General features: G+C 42.2%; 1 protein-coding gene across 7 annotated transcripts in view; it reads left to right on the top strand.

Annotated features, from left to right (window-relative positions):
• Positions 1 to 13,209, top strand: part of ULK4 (unc-51 like kinase 4) — a 988,030-nt gene that overhangs the window by 404,536 nt on the left and 570,285 nt on the right. The gene's annotated exons all lie outside the window — the stretch shown is intronic.

Genomic DNA, 13,209 nt, shown 5'->3' on the forward strand with positions numbered 1-13,209 from the left:
GTGCTGACCACACATCTAGATACATTCCTTCAGGATTGTAGTTTCCAAAATGGGGTCACTTGTGCCTAAATAGTGGAAATCCTCCACATCAGGGGCTCTGCAAACACGTCATGGCGTCCGCTATTGATTCCAGCCAATTTTGCGTTCCAAAAGTCAAATGGTGCTTCTTCTCTTCCGAGCCCTGCCGTGCGCCAAAACAGTAGTTTTCCACCACAAAGCAACATGTTTGTGGGAAAAAGTAACATTTTTATTTTTTTCCTTCCATATTTCTTTAATTCCTGTGAGGCACCTGATGGGTTAATAAGCTTCTTGAGCAGTTTGAGGGGTGCAGTTTTTAGAATGGTGACACTCTTTAGTATTTTCTGTAATATAGGCCCTTAAAAGTCACTTGAAATGTGATGTGGTCCCTAAAAAAATTGGTCTTGTAAATTTTGTTGGAAAAATGTTGGAAAAATTGCTGACAAACTTTTAACCCTTCTAACTTCCTAACAAAAAAAACCTGATGTTTCAAAAATATTGCAGATGTAAAGTTGAGATGTGGTAAATGTTATTTATTAACTATTTTGTGTAATATAACTCTCTAGTTTAAGGGCATAAGAATTAAAAGTTTGAAAATTGTATCTTGAAAGAGCTACAAAATGACATACCCAAAATCGGAAAAATAGAAACTTCTTGGTTAGGGAAGATCATTCTCTACAAAATGTCTCTTTTACCAAAACTCCAGTATATCTTTCGCTCAATTCCTATACTTATTGTTGGAATTTGGTTAAAAAAATTACAAAAACAACTATCCAAACTTATTAGGAGTTCCAAACCTCCAAGGATTGCTAAACCTAGATGCAGAGCATTTATCCAACATTATTATACAGAGCAAAATTTATTTTCAAAATCTTTGAATAAATCCAGTTGAATGGAGTTGGAAAACTTTTTCAATAAGTATATGCCTATACATATACCAATTCTATCACACTTATTGAATCATTCATCAAATCTTACATCTCTCCCAATTAATAATTCTATTTTATTAGCATGGAAAACTCTATATAAAACCACTAAGTCCAACTTAATACCAATTAGATTGCAAAAATCCCCATTTCTATATTTATAAAGGAAATTGCACATTTTAACTATAAATTGTGGGAGTGGAAGGGAATTTCAGATTTATCTAAGATATTGAGTGATAACCAAGAAGACTCTTTTATGACTTTCCAATATCTCAAGATAAAATACGACCTCCCAGAAATATAATTTTTTACATATTTAGAAGTGAGAAAATACCTCAGAAACAAATGTAAATTTCCTCTAATGCTTCCTAAAGAAGTATTTTCACTCATTAGCAATCCGGACAATAAATCTATGTGGAATACTAAACATATTTATTCTTTGCTCAACAATGATGTCATATTCTCAAAACAGAAATATATGTTGGAGTTGGAAAAGGATTTGGGCACCAAATTTTCAGCTGATAAATGGCAAAAAGCGATAAAAATTTCCTTTAAAAACTCATCCAGCGCTAATGTACACGAATCATATTATAAAACCATGACAAAATGGTATTATACCCCAGCAAAACTTTATAGAATATTTCCCAATCAATCTGAATTATGTTGGAGAGACTGTACCCAAAAAGGTACTCTTTTACATATATTATGGGACTGCTCGTTAATCTCTTCTTTTTGGACAGAGGTTTTTGAGTTGATTAATAAAATATGCAACATAGATATTCCACCTACTCCTCAATTAGCCACTCTATCTCTGGGAATAGATGATTTTCCACTTAAAGTAAGATCTATAATAATACAAATTTTTCTTCTTGCCACGACAGCACCCACTTGAGAGAGGGGATCCACCCATAGGGACAGAAAACCTACAAATAAAAAGGGGCTGTCCCCCTCACCTCCTCAGTTTGGTTTCCTGTCCTTATGGAAACCTGCAGTAATTAGGCTTACCTGGGTCCAATCAGCCTCTGTGTGGTCTCTGAGGAAACGGCAGGGTCTGCAGCGTCGGGAGAGCCCTGCCTGACAGACTCTCCCGTCGTCTGAGGAATGGATGTCACAAGGTCATCGTTTGGGGTAGGCCGCCCTGACTCGTGGGAAAGGAACAGGCTGCACTCATCCAGGAGGCGCAGTGTGCGGACATCGGGGCCGGGACTTCAGGGTTTCGGCCGCAGCGCATGCGCACTGGCCATTTAGCGTTCTGAACCCGGAAGTGCTATATACTGCTTCCGGGCGGGCCGGGGGATGTGTGCCCCGGCATGGAGAGGGCGGGCTGCATTGTTAGAACTCGGTGTTTGACTGCAGAGTTTGTACCCACAAGATGTCCTCTTCAGGGGCTTCAGAGGTGCACCCACCTGTGGTGGATGTGCAGATACAGAGCAGATCTAAGAGCAGCAGTGGACGCTCCAAAGAAGGTAACTCCACTGATAGGAGTGAGCAGAATAAGAAATATGGTCCGCCATCATCTCGTGCTGTGCTTCCACTTCCAGAACCGGTACCACATTAACATGCTTCACTGGGTGAGTGTTATGAGTCTCTACCTATTAAGATGATTCCCCTTCTTTCTGTATACCCCCCTTTTTAGACTAAAAGAGCCAAAAATCTCAAAGACAGGGAATGTGCTTTGTGCTCGCAGCCCCTTCCTGACATTTTTTCTAAGCGGCTGTGTCGGCATTGTATAGACCAGACACTGCAGGAGGAGTCGTCCATTAAATCCACAGACATACGTGCCATAATTAGGGAGGAACTCCATTCCCTCAGGGATGTAGCTCACTCTGGGAAGCATAAGTCAAAATCGAAAAACATTTCCCCTTCTACCTCCTCTTCAGATAGCGACCAGGCTAGATCTCCTAGTCCCTCGAAGTCGTCATCATTATCATCTGATGAGGAGGGGAGATCCTGCTTTCCCATAGAGAGCATGGATAACCTAGTCAAATCGGTAAGGAATACGATGGGAATGGTAGAAACAAAAGAGTCAAGGTCAACACAGGATATTATGTTTGCAGGACTCTCTGAGAAAAGGAGACTGTCCTTTCCAGTTATTACATCTATTAAGGATCTGGTCCGAAGGGAATGGGACAGACAGGAGAGACGGGGTTCCCTTCCTTCATCCTCCAAAAGGAAATACCCCTTCGATGATGAGGATTTGGTGATCTGGTCCAAAGTTCCAAAGGTAGACGCGGCTGTCGCCTCTTCGTCCAAAAGTTCTACCTTGCCCGTGGAAGACTCTGGGCTACTGTTGGATCCTTTAGATCGTAAATCAGAGATGCTGCTCAAACACTCATGGGAAGCCTGCATGGGAGCCTTTAAACCAGCCATATCTGCCACATGTACAGCAAGATCTATGTTGGTCTGGATAGATCAGCTGGAAGACCAGATCAAGAACGAGGTTTCCAGGGAGACCATGGAGACAAAAAAAAAAGGATCCCTGTTTGGAGGATCCTCCTCAAAGAACGGCAAAAAATTCCTCTAGACCTGATATCCCGGTGGGTGGCAGGTTGAAGTTCTTTGACCAACAATGGGGGAAAATTACCTCTAATGCTTGGACTCTTAGTCTAGTTTCATCAGGATTAAAGCTGGAATTTCGTCAGATCCCTCAGGACTCCTTTATAGTAACTTCTCCGCCCTCTTCCAGACAACAGCAGGCTCTCGAATTAGAGATCCGGAGCCTGTTATCCAAAAATGTCCTGATAGAAGTTCCTGCGGACCAGGAAGGAAGGGGGTTCTACTCCCCTTTGTTGCTGGTCTCTAAGCCAGATGGTTCCTGTAGAACTATCATAAATTTGAAGAGATTAAACTCCTTTCTACATTTCCATACCTTCAAAATGGAGTCTATAAGATCTACAATTATGCTTTTATTTCCTAGATGTTTCATGGCTGTCCTAGACCTAAAGGATGCTTATTACCATCTGGCCATACATACAGAATACCAACAGTATTTCACAGTGGCGGTCAGCATGGATGGACATCTCTGCCAATTTCAATTCGCAGCAATGCCGTTTGGCCTCTCCATGGCTCCCCGTGTCTTCACCAAGATGATATCAGTGGTGATGGCCTATTTACGTCATCAGGACACACTCATTGTGTCTTACCTGGATGACTTTTTGGTGGTAGGACGCTCTGTCGCACAATGCAGAGATCGCCTGGCTAACACAATTTCATCCTTGCTGACTCTGGGGTGGATAATCAACCTGGAAAAATACAGACTGGTCCCACGGTCTCTTCAGTCATTTCTGGGTCTGCATCTAAATTCCGTAAGTTAGCAGTGTCTCCTACCAGAAGAGAAAAAATTGCTTATCATGAATAAAGTTAGAGGAGCTATAGAACAACCTCACATATCCTTAAGAAACGCTATGTCCCTGCTAGGGTCCCTAACATCTTGTATCCCAGCAGTTCAGTGGGCCCAATTTCATACTAGGTGTTTACAACAGGAAGTCCTCTGTGCAGAAGAACTGTTACAGGGCCTACTTAATGGCTGCCTGACTCTATCCTTAGAAGTGGTCAGATCCCTGTCCTGGTGGTTGGATCTGAATAATCTTTCCAGGGGGGTTCCGTGGGTAGTTAAGCCCTCTAGAGTAGTAGTGACACATGCTAGCCCTGTAGGATGGGGGGCCCATTTGGGGACCAACCTAGCCCAAGGTCGATGGTCATTAACAGAAGCAGAGAACTCCTCAAACTTGAGAGAATTAAAAGCCATCAAACAGGCATTGCATCACTTTCTCCCACAGCTGCGAGGGTCTCACGTCAGAATTCTGTATGACAACGCCACGTCGCATACGTCAATCGACAAGGCGGAACTCGATCAAGGACTCTGATGTCTACTACGGTGGAGAACCTCGGGTTGGTAGAATCCCGTCTTCTCTCTCAGCCCTTCACATCAGAGGCGTGGACAATACCAGAGCGGACTTCCTAAGTCGCCATACTCTCCACCAAGGAGAGTGGGTCCTCTGTCACCTGATCTTCAGGAAAATAGTGAAGTTGTGGGGTCTTCCCGATATAGACCTGTTTGCTACCAGGGCCAACAGAGAGGTCAAGAGGTTTGCCTCCCTAAACATGCCAGACCATCCGGAGATGGTCGACTCTCTCCAGACTCCTTGGGACTTTCATCTCGCTTATGCGTTTCCACTGATGAACCTGCTTCCAGTAGTTATCAGGAACATCAGGGAGGAAGGAGCGAGGGTAATCCTCATCGCTCCCTTTTGGCCCAGAAGACCATGGTTTTCATGGCTCATAACCGTGTTGGTGTCAGACCCCTGGATCCTACCATCAGGTCCGGGCCTGCTATCTCAGGGTACATTCCGTCATCCTGAGGGGTCTCCACTTGACGGCGTGGAACTTGAGAGGCAGTTATTAAAGTTAAGAGGGTTTTCAGACAACCTGATCAACACCCTACTCCAAAGTAGGTAAGACTCCACAACCAGATTATACAGTAGAGTGTGGAGGAAATTCCTAGAATTTCATGCTGCCCCTTTCTCCAATGAGGTGCCAATACTAGCAGTTTCTTCAGAAGGGTCGAGAGCTGGGTCTTTCAGTTAGCACCCTGAAGGTTCACACATCAGCTCTAGGGGCATTATACAGCTATAATATTGCGGGTGATAGATGGGTCTCTCCATCTTCATCGCAGCATGTGAACGTAGCACCCCTGTCCACATAGCTCTTTTACCTCCCTGGGACTTAAATCCTGTCCTTGAGGCCCTCATAGGTCCACCATTTGAGCCTTTGGAGTCAGCCTAAGATGTCTATCTTTAAAAACTGCTCTGCTAGTGGTGCTAACTTCAGCCAGAAGAGTTAGCGATATTCAGGCTTTGTCTATTGATCCTCCTTTTCTGTCGGTCTTTCCAGATAGGAAAGTCCTGAAACCTGATCCATCCTACCTTCCTAAAGTTGCTACCAGGTTTCATAGAAGTCAGGAAATCTTTCTTCCTTCCTTTTTTTCCGACCCTTCTACTCCTGAAGAACACAAGTTTCACACTTTAGACGTTAGGAGGTCAGTCCTACATTACATAGATAGAACCCAGTCCTGGAGGCAGAGTAGGGCTCTGTTCGTGTCCTTTCAGGGCCACAGGAAGGGGTCTGTAGTTACAAAGAGCACCTTGTCTCAATGGATCAGGGATGCCATATGTCTGGCCTACTCGGTGAAAGTTCCCCAGAGGGCATGAGGGCCCATTCAGCACGGGCCATAGTTTCCTCCTGGGCTGAGAAGGCAGACCTCCCAATTGACTTGATATGTAAGGCAGCTACATGGTCTTCACCATCCACTTTTTACAACCACTATAGACTTGACTTGTCCTCTGACTCTGACTTTGTTTTCGGGAGATCTGTCCTCAAAACGATGGTCCCTCCCAAGTGATGGTTCTCTGAAAATCTCTCAAGTGGGTGCTGTTGTGGCGATAAGAAAAGACTAGATTACTTACCGGTTATCGTGTTTTATGGAGTCCACGACAGCACCCACTCCCTTCCCTCCCTTACTTTACACGGACTTCTGGTGTACCTTGAGTGTGATTCACTATTAGTGGTAGTTGTGTTTATATGTATAGTAATTGTTGATTATGAAGATTATGTTAACTTAGCAGTTCCTCTCATGCTCTGTAAAACAAACTGAGGAGGCGAGGGGGACCGCCCCTTTTTATCTGTAGGTTTCCTGTCCCTATGGGCGGATCCCCTCTCTCCAGTGGGTGCTGTAGTGGACTCCATAAAACACGATTACCGGTAAGTAATCTAGTCTTTCTTGGTAACAAAGCTGTTATTGTTGTCTAAATGGAAACAAACATTTATTCCTTCAATTACAGAAGTTATAGACAGAATTATGAACAATAATATGTTTGAATATACATATGCAATCAGAAATAACACACTTTCAACATATGACTTGAAATGGTCCATATGGAACTCGATATATCCTCATAAATAGATGTCCTTAAACTCAAAACATATGATCAAAATTTGTATAACGGGAATCTATACCATTAATTTTATGATTGAATAGACTAATGTTCTTTTCTCTGCAAATATTGTATTGTAAGGTGCAATTGGTTCAGTTGACCTTTTATGGATATTTTTCTATTTCTGTTCCTATGTCCCTCCTTTCTACATTCTGTTTATCCCTTCCCTTATCCTCCCATTTTTCTTGTTACATATATTATTTCTATGTATATTTCCTTATGAGTATATTGTAACCCTTCCCTTAAAAATTACTAAAAATAATTTGAAGAAAAGTTTGAAAATTGTGAAGTTTTAAAACATTTTGCTAGAATTCAGATTTTTGCACAAATAATGGCAAAAGATATCGACCAAAAATTTACCACTAACATGACGTACAACATATCACGAAAAAACAATCTCCTCAGAATCACTGGGACAGTCTGAAGCGTTCCAGAGTTATTACTTCATAAAGTGACACTGGTTAGAATTGTTACATTTTGCCTGGTCAAGAAGTTTGAAAACAGGCTTTGGGGGTGAAGGGGTTAAATCAAGTTCCGGGGCAGAAATAGCAGAATTTCAGTTTTTTGTTCACTTCGTACCCTAAAATGAGAAGAAAAAGAGATCAGAAAGTTGTAGGAACCCCAAAATAGTAATGATAAAAACTACAGCTTGTACTCCCTCCCCCTTCCCCTCCAAAAAAATCCCTGATACAACTGTATTGATTTAAAATGTTAAAAATGTATAGCTCGTTGAAGGTTTGCAATAGCTATAAAAAATGATGAAAGGCAGACTGGGGCTCTTTCGTCCAAGGGCCTAGATAACCCGACCCTGTATAGTGGTGTCACTCGGAGCAGAGAATGAACCATTAGCTGCACATCTACCTCTATGTCTTCCATGTGATGTTGTCATTGTCAGGATTGTTTTACCATTGTACTTTATTAGAGATTAAAATACCAACATAACAAATCCACCATATGAGTCCTCTAAATAAAAGGCCCTCAGCATTATTACAAGGTCTGTCTTTCTGTCCGGACTTCAGTGTGTGAACGTTTTTTCTTTCCTATTCCATTTATTTTATCATGCACACAGCTTAGTATAGAGGATATCCAATTTTTGACAGTATGGAATTATGCCAACCTTGTCTCTCCAACAGTAAAATGGACAGTTGTGCTACAATATGAGACTATTTATTGAGCTTCTCTGCGTATAACTTTTTTATTTATTGATTTACTTTTTTAGTTTTTCTACCTTCTCCACCCTTATCCCCAAATAAAAAAAAAATCTTAGATATTACGTCTCTTGTAAGTAAGGCAATAATCTGACTTAAACTGTTTGGTCACAAACCTGTCACTACAATATGCACCTAAGCCATAACTCTTTCATTCACAAGGGCTATAATGCATTGTACTATTAGATTGCTTAAGAAAAACTAATAGAAAAGAAAACCATAAATTGTATTTGTATTGTTTCCAGAAAATAGATTAGAGTGGTTTTCTTGAACTTGCTGAAAATTGTCCCTTCTGGTCATGCCAGACATTAAATATATTGCTTGGATATAAAACGACGTTGGACATAATGGCTTACCCTTTAAAGCCTTTATAGCACAGAAGGCTCTTAACTAATACATTTGACAAAAAAGTTCTTTACAATTTATAGTAAATATTCACAGCACTGTATGAAAATAGGATTTTTATAGTAATTCTTAACATACAGACAAGATGGGAATATTTTAGATTTGCATTGATTACATATCGCCAATTGTAAGCTTCAACTTTTTGCTTTCTTGCATAAATTTATCTCTTAATTCCATTTTTTTAATTTACATATAGAATTAATGTTTAAAAAAGTTGAGAAAATGGGTAAATGCATTTCTTTTATGTGTCTTTTATTCATTCCTAATTATAATATATGTAATAGTGTCCAGAGCTGAATTAGAAGTTCTACCTTTTTTTCTTGAAGGCTGTTTGTTTCTTGCTCAATTTTCGCTTGGTCATTTCATTTTCGGAAGTGACATCTTCAGACTAGAATTTAACATAGAAAAGCATTTCAATCCATCAACTCCCTTAACTCCCCATGTCATACAATTATGTCATGGTAAGTGGGTCATTTCCGCAAATTAAAGGCTACTATTAATATACGACCTGACTCTTGCTGTAATGGTTTGGATCAGAAAAAGCAATTCCCTGAAAAAGGACATAAAGTAAAAAAAACACCCCTTACTCACCAACAAGGGGTTACAATATCAGTGCACTAGCAGGATGCTGCAGACCCCCATGATGAAGGCGGAGGCAGTATAGGACGCCAGTCACACAGAGATACCTGTGATGCACAGTGTCTGGCTATTGATGCTGCCCATACTATTAGATCAGGCGGGCTGATCAGCACCATATAAGTGCACCCCACAAGGACAGACACCCCAATTTACCGAACCAACATTAAATGGCCTCGCTGTATCCTGCATAAAAATGGAAAAATGTGCAATAAGAGGATAAAAATGATGTATAAAATACATAAGATATTGGTCGATATTGTGGCTCGTAGGAAGAAAAAGTGACTAGGGCCACTGGGCTATATACTTTGACATTATCAGAAACTTGGTATTCAATAATGATGCCCTGTTTGTGAGTTAGGATGAAGGAGAGAACATGAGCTTTTAAGGGAAAGGCATAACAAAGATAATGTACATGTTACGCTTTCTACAGATTCTACATACCTAGATGCTAGTTCCTGCTCACCGCAAAGTGTGTTGATATGAGCTTGACAATGAGGCAGAAAGTGGCTTAGGAGACTATTGCTAGGTTGGTACAGGCTATCCTTGCGTCTGAAGTCTAATTTAAAATAAAATATAATATTTATTCCTTATGTAAACATAAAGAAAAGATAAAAATGCATAATCACTGTTTTTGGTCCCTTGACTTCCACAAAAAAATTGAACAGCTGCCATGAACTTTAATACAAACTGAGCTGTAGTACCAAGGAGTGGCCACTAAGCAGAGCTGTGCTGTTCTTGCTCTGTACACTGATTATAACCGGTCGCCACCAGAGCTGGTAACAGCTGATCAGTGGGGTTGCCAGGCATCAGGCCCTCACCGATTTGATATTCAGACCTATCCAAAGAATATGTCTTTGAACACCTACTGGCAAGTATAAGAGTATTATTTTATCATAGATGTAATATTTTTATCATCGTCTTACAAGTCATTTTCCTGAAATTTTTATCGATTATAAAAGTACCAACTTAAAGGATACACTGCAATCTATGGCCAAATCCTGTCTGCTATCTTAGCTAAGGCTGGATTCACATTTTCACAGGAGATATGCTGCCACCAGAGGTGTCTGGCAGCAGCTTTTTTTTAACATATTCTTTGGCAGCAAATGAAGAAAACAATGGAGGTGCACATGCGTGGCCACTGCTTCATTAAGAGCTGGCACTTTTGATCCCCTTTATCAGGATTTTTGGGGGTCCCAGTGTTGAGATGCCCAGCGATTCTAAGATTTGTGTGATGCATCAGCACTAAATAATCTAAATTGGTGAAGTGAAGTGAGAAAAACACAGGCATAAATTAAATGTATGGGATCAAATAACTAAGAATAGGCATGTCTATATGTATTCACCCCTTTTGCTATGAAGTCCCTAAAAATTTCTGGTATAAGCAATTACTTTCATAAGTCATATGCTTAGTGACAGAAAGTCCACCTTTGTGCAATCTAAGTGTTGCAAGGTCTGTCAGTATATGCACACCTTTTCTGAAAGGCCATGGATGTGGCAACACCACTAACAAAACAACACCATGAAGACCAAGGAGATCTCCAGGGACAAAGTTATTGAGAAGTAAAAGTCAGGGTTGGGTTATTAAAAAATATCCCAATCTCTGAGGATCCGCCGGAGCACCATCAAATCCATTATCATCAAATGGAAAGAACATGGTACCACAAGAAACCTGCCAAGAAAGGGCTACCCACCAAAACTCTCAGCCCGGGCAAGGAGGGCATTAATCAGAGAGGCAGCACAGACACCAAACGTAACCCTGAAGGAGCTGCAGAGTTCTCAAGCAGACAGTGGAGTATCTGTCCATATGACCACAATAAGCCGTGCACTCCATAGAGGTGGCCTTTATGTAAGAGTGGACAGAAAAAAAGCCTTTACTTACACTCAAAAATTGTAAGGCTCGTTTTGAGTTTGCCAAAAGACGTGGGAGACTCCCCAAATGTATGGAGGAAGGTGCTGTGGTCAGATGAGACCAAAATTTAACTTTTTGGCCACCAAGGTAAATGCTATGTCTGGTGCAAAACCAACACCGCTCATCACCCCAAAGAACACCGTCACAGTGAAACATAGTGGTGACAGCATCATGCTGTTATTTGGCAGCAGGGGCAGAGAAAATGGTCCGAGACAAAGGGAAGATGGATGGTGTGAAATACAAGGATATTCTTGAGCAAAACCTGTCTCAGTCTGTCAGTGATTTTAGACTGGGATGGATGTTCACCTTCCAACAAGACAATGACCCAAAGAATACTGATAAAGCAACACTCAAGTGGTTTAAGGGGAAACGTGTAAATGTTTTGCAGTAGCCTAGTCAAAGCCCAGACCTTAATCCAGTTGAGAATCTGTGGTCAAAGTTGAAGATTGCTGTTCACCAGAGGAAACCATCTAACTTGAAGGAGCTGGAGCAGTTTTGCCTTGAGGAATGGGCAATAATACCGGTGACAAGATGTGGAAAGCTCATAGAGACTTATCCAAAGCGACTTGCAGCTGTAATTGCCACAAAAGGAGGCTCTACAAAGTACTGACTTTAGGGGGCCTGAATAGTTATGCACACTGAAGTTTTCAGTTATTTTGTCCTATTTGTTGTTTACTTCGCACTAAAAAGAAAAACAAATGTTCACAGTTGTAGGCATGTTCTTTACATGAACTGATGCAAACCCTCAAAAAAATTTTTAGGTTGTGAGGTAGCAAAACACGAAAAATGCCAAGGGGGGTGAATACTTTTGTCAGTCACTGTATCCTGTGGATAGGTGATAACTTGGTAAGTTGGGAAACCACTTTCTTGTAGGAGGTGCATATGAATATGTGGCTTCTGCCTTTCATCTACACTGCTCAAAAAAATAAAGGGAACACTCGAATAACACACCCAAAGTTGAATGTGCTGACGACAAAATCACACAAAAATCATCAATGGAAATAAAATTTATTAACCAATGGAGGCCTGGATTTGGAGTCACCCCCAAAATTAAAGTGGAAAAACACACTACAGGCTGATCCAACTTTGATGTAATGTCCTCAAAACGAGTCAAAATGAGGCTCAGTATTGTGTGTGGCCTCCACGTGCCTGTATGACCTCCCTACAACGCCTGGGCATGCTCCTGATGAGGTTGCAGATGGTCTCCTGTGGGATCTCTTCCCAGACCTGGACTAAAGCATCCGCCAACTCCTGGACAGTCTGTGGTGCAACGTGACGTTGGCGGATGGAGCGAGACATGATGTTCCAGATGTGCTCAATCTGATTCAGGTCTGGGGAACGGGTGGGCCATTCCATAGCTTCAATGCCTTCATCTTGCAGGAACTGCTGACACACTCCAGCCACATGAGGTCTGGCATTGTCCTGCATTAGGAGGAACCCAGGGCCAACCGCACAAGCATATGGTCTCACAAGGGGTCTGAGGATCTCATCTCGGTACCTAATGGCAGTCAGGCTACCTCTGGCGAGCACAAGGAGGGCTGTTTGCCCCTCCAAAGAAATGCCACCCTACACCATTACTGACCCACTGCCAAACCGGTCATGCTGAAGGATGTTGCAGGCAGCAGATTGCTCTCCACGGCGTCTCCAGATTCTGTCACATGTGCTCAGTGTGAACCTGCCTTCATCTGTGAAGAGCACAGGGCGCCAATGACGACTTTGCCAATCCTGGTGTTCTGTGGCAAATGTAAAGCGTCCTGCATGGTGCTGGGCTGTGAGCACAACCCCCATCTGTGGACGTCGGGCCCTCATACCACCCTCATGGAGTCGGTTTCTAACTGTTTGTGCAGACACATGCACATTTGTGGCCTGCTGGAGGTCATTTTTCAGGGCTCTGGCAGTGCTCCTCCTGTTCGTCCTTGCACAAAGGCGGAGGTAGCGGTCCTGCTGCTGGGTTGTTGCCCTCCTACGGCCCCCTCCACGTCTCCTGGTGTACTGGCCTGTCTCCTGGTAGCACTTCCAGCCTCTGGACACTACGCTGACAGACACAGAAAACCTTCTTGCCACAGCTCGCATTGATGTGCCATCCTGGATGAGCTGCACTACCTGAGCAA

This window comes from Phyllobates terribilis, unplaced genomic scaffold (genome assembly GCF_046119375.1).
Source record: "Phyllobates terribilis strain yellow unplaced genomic scaffold, ASM4611937v1 Scaffold_4__5_contigs__length_816908805, whole genome shotgun sequence".
In the NCBI taxonomy this organism is placed as follows: domain Eukaryota; kingdom Metazoa; phylum Chordata; class Amphibia; order Anura; family Dendrobatidae; genus Phyllobates; species Phyllobates terribilis.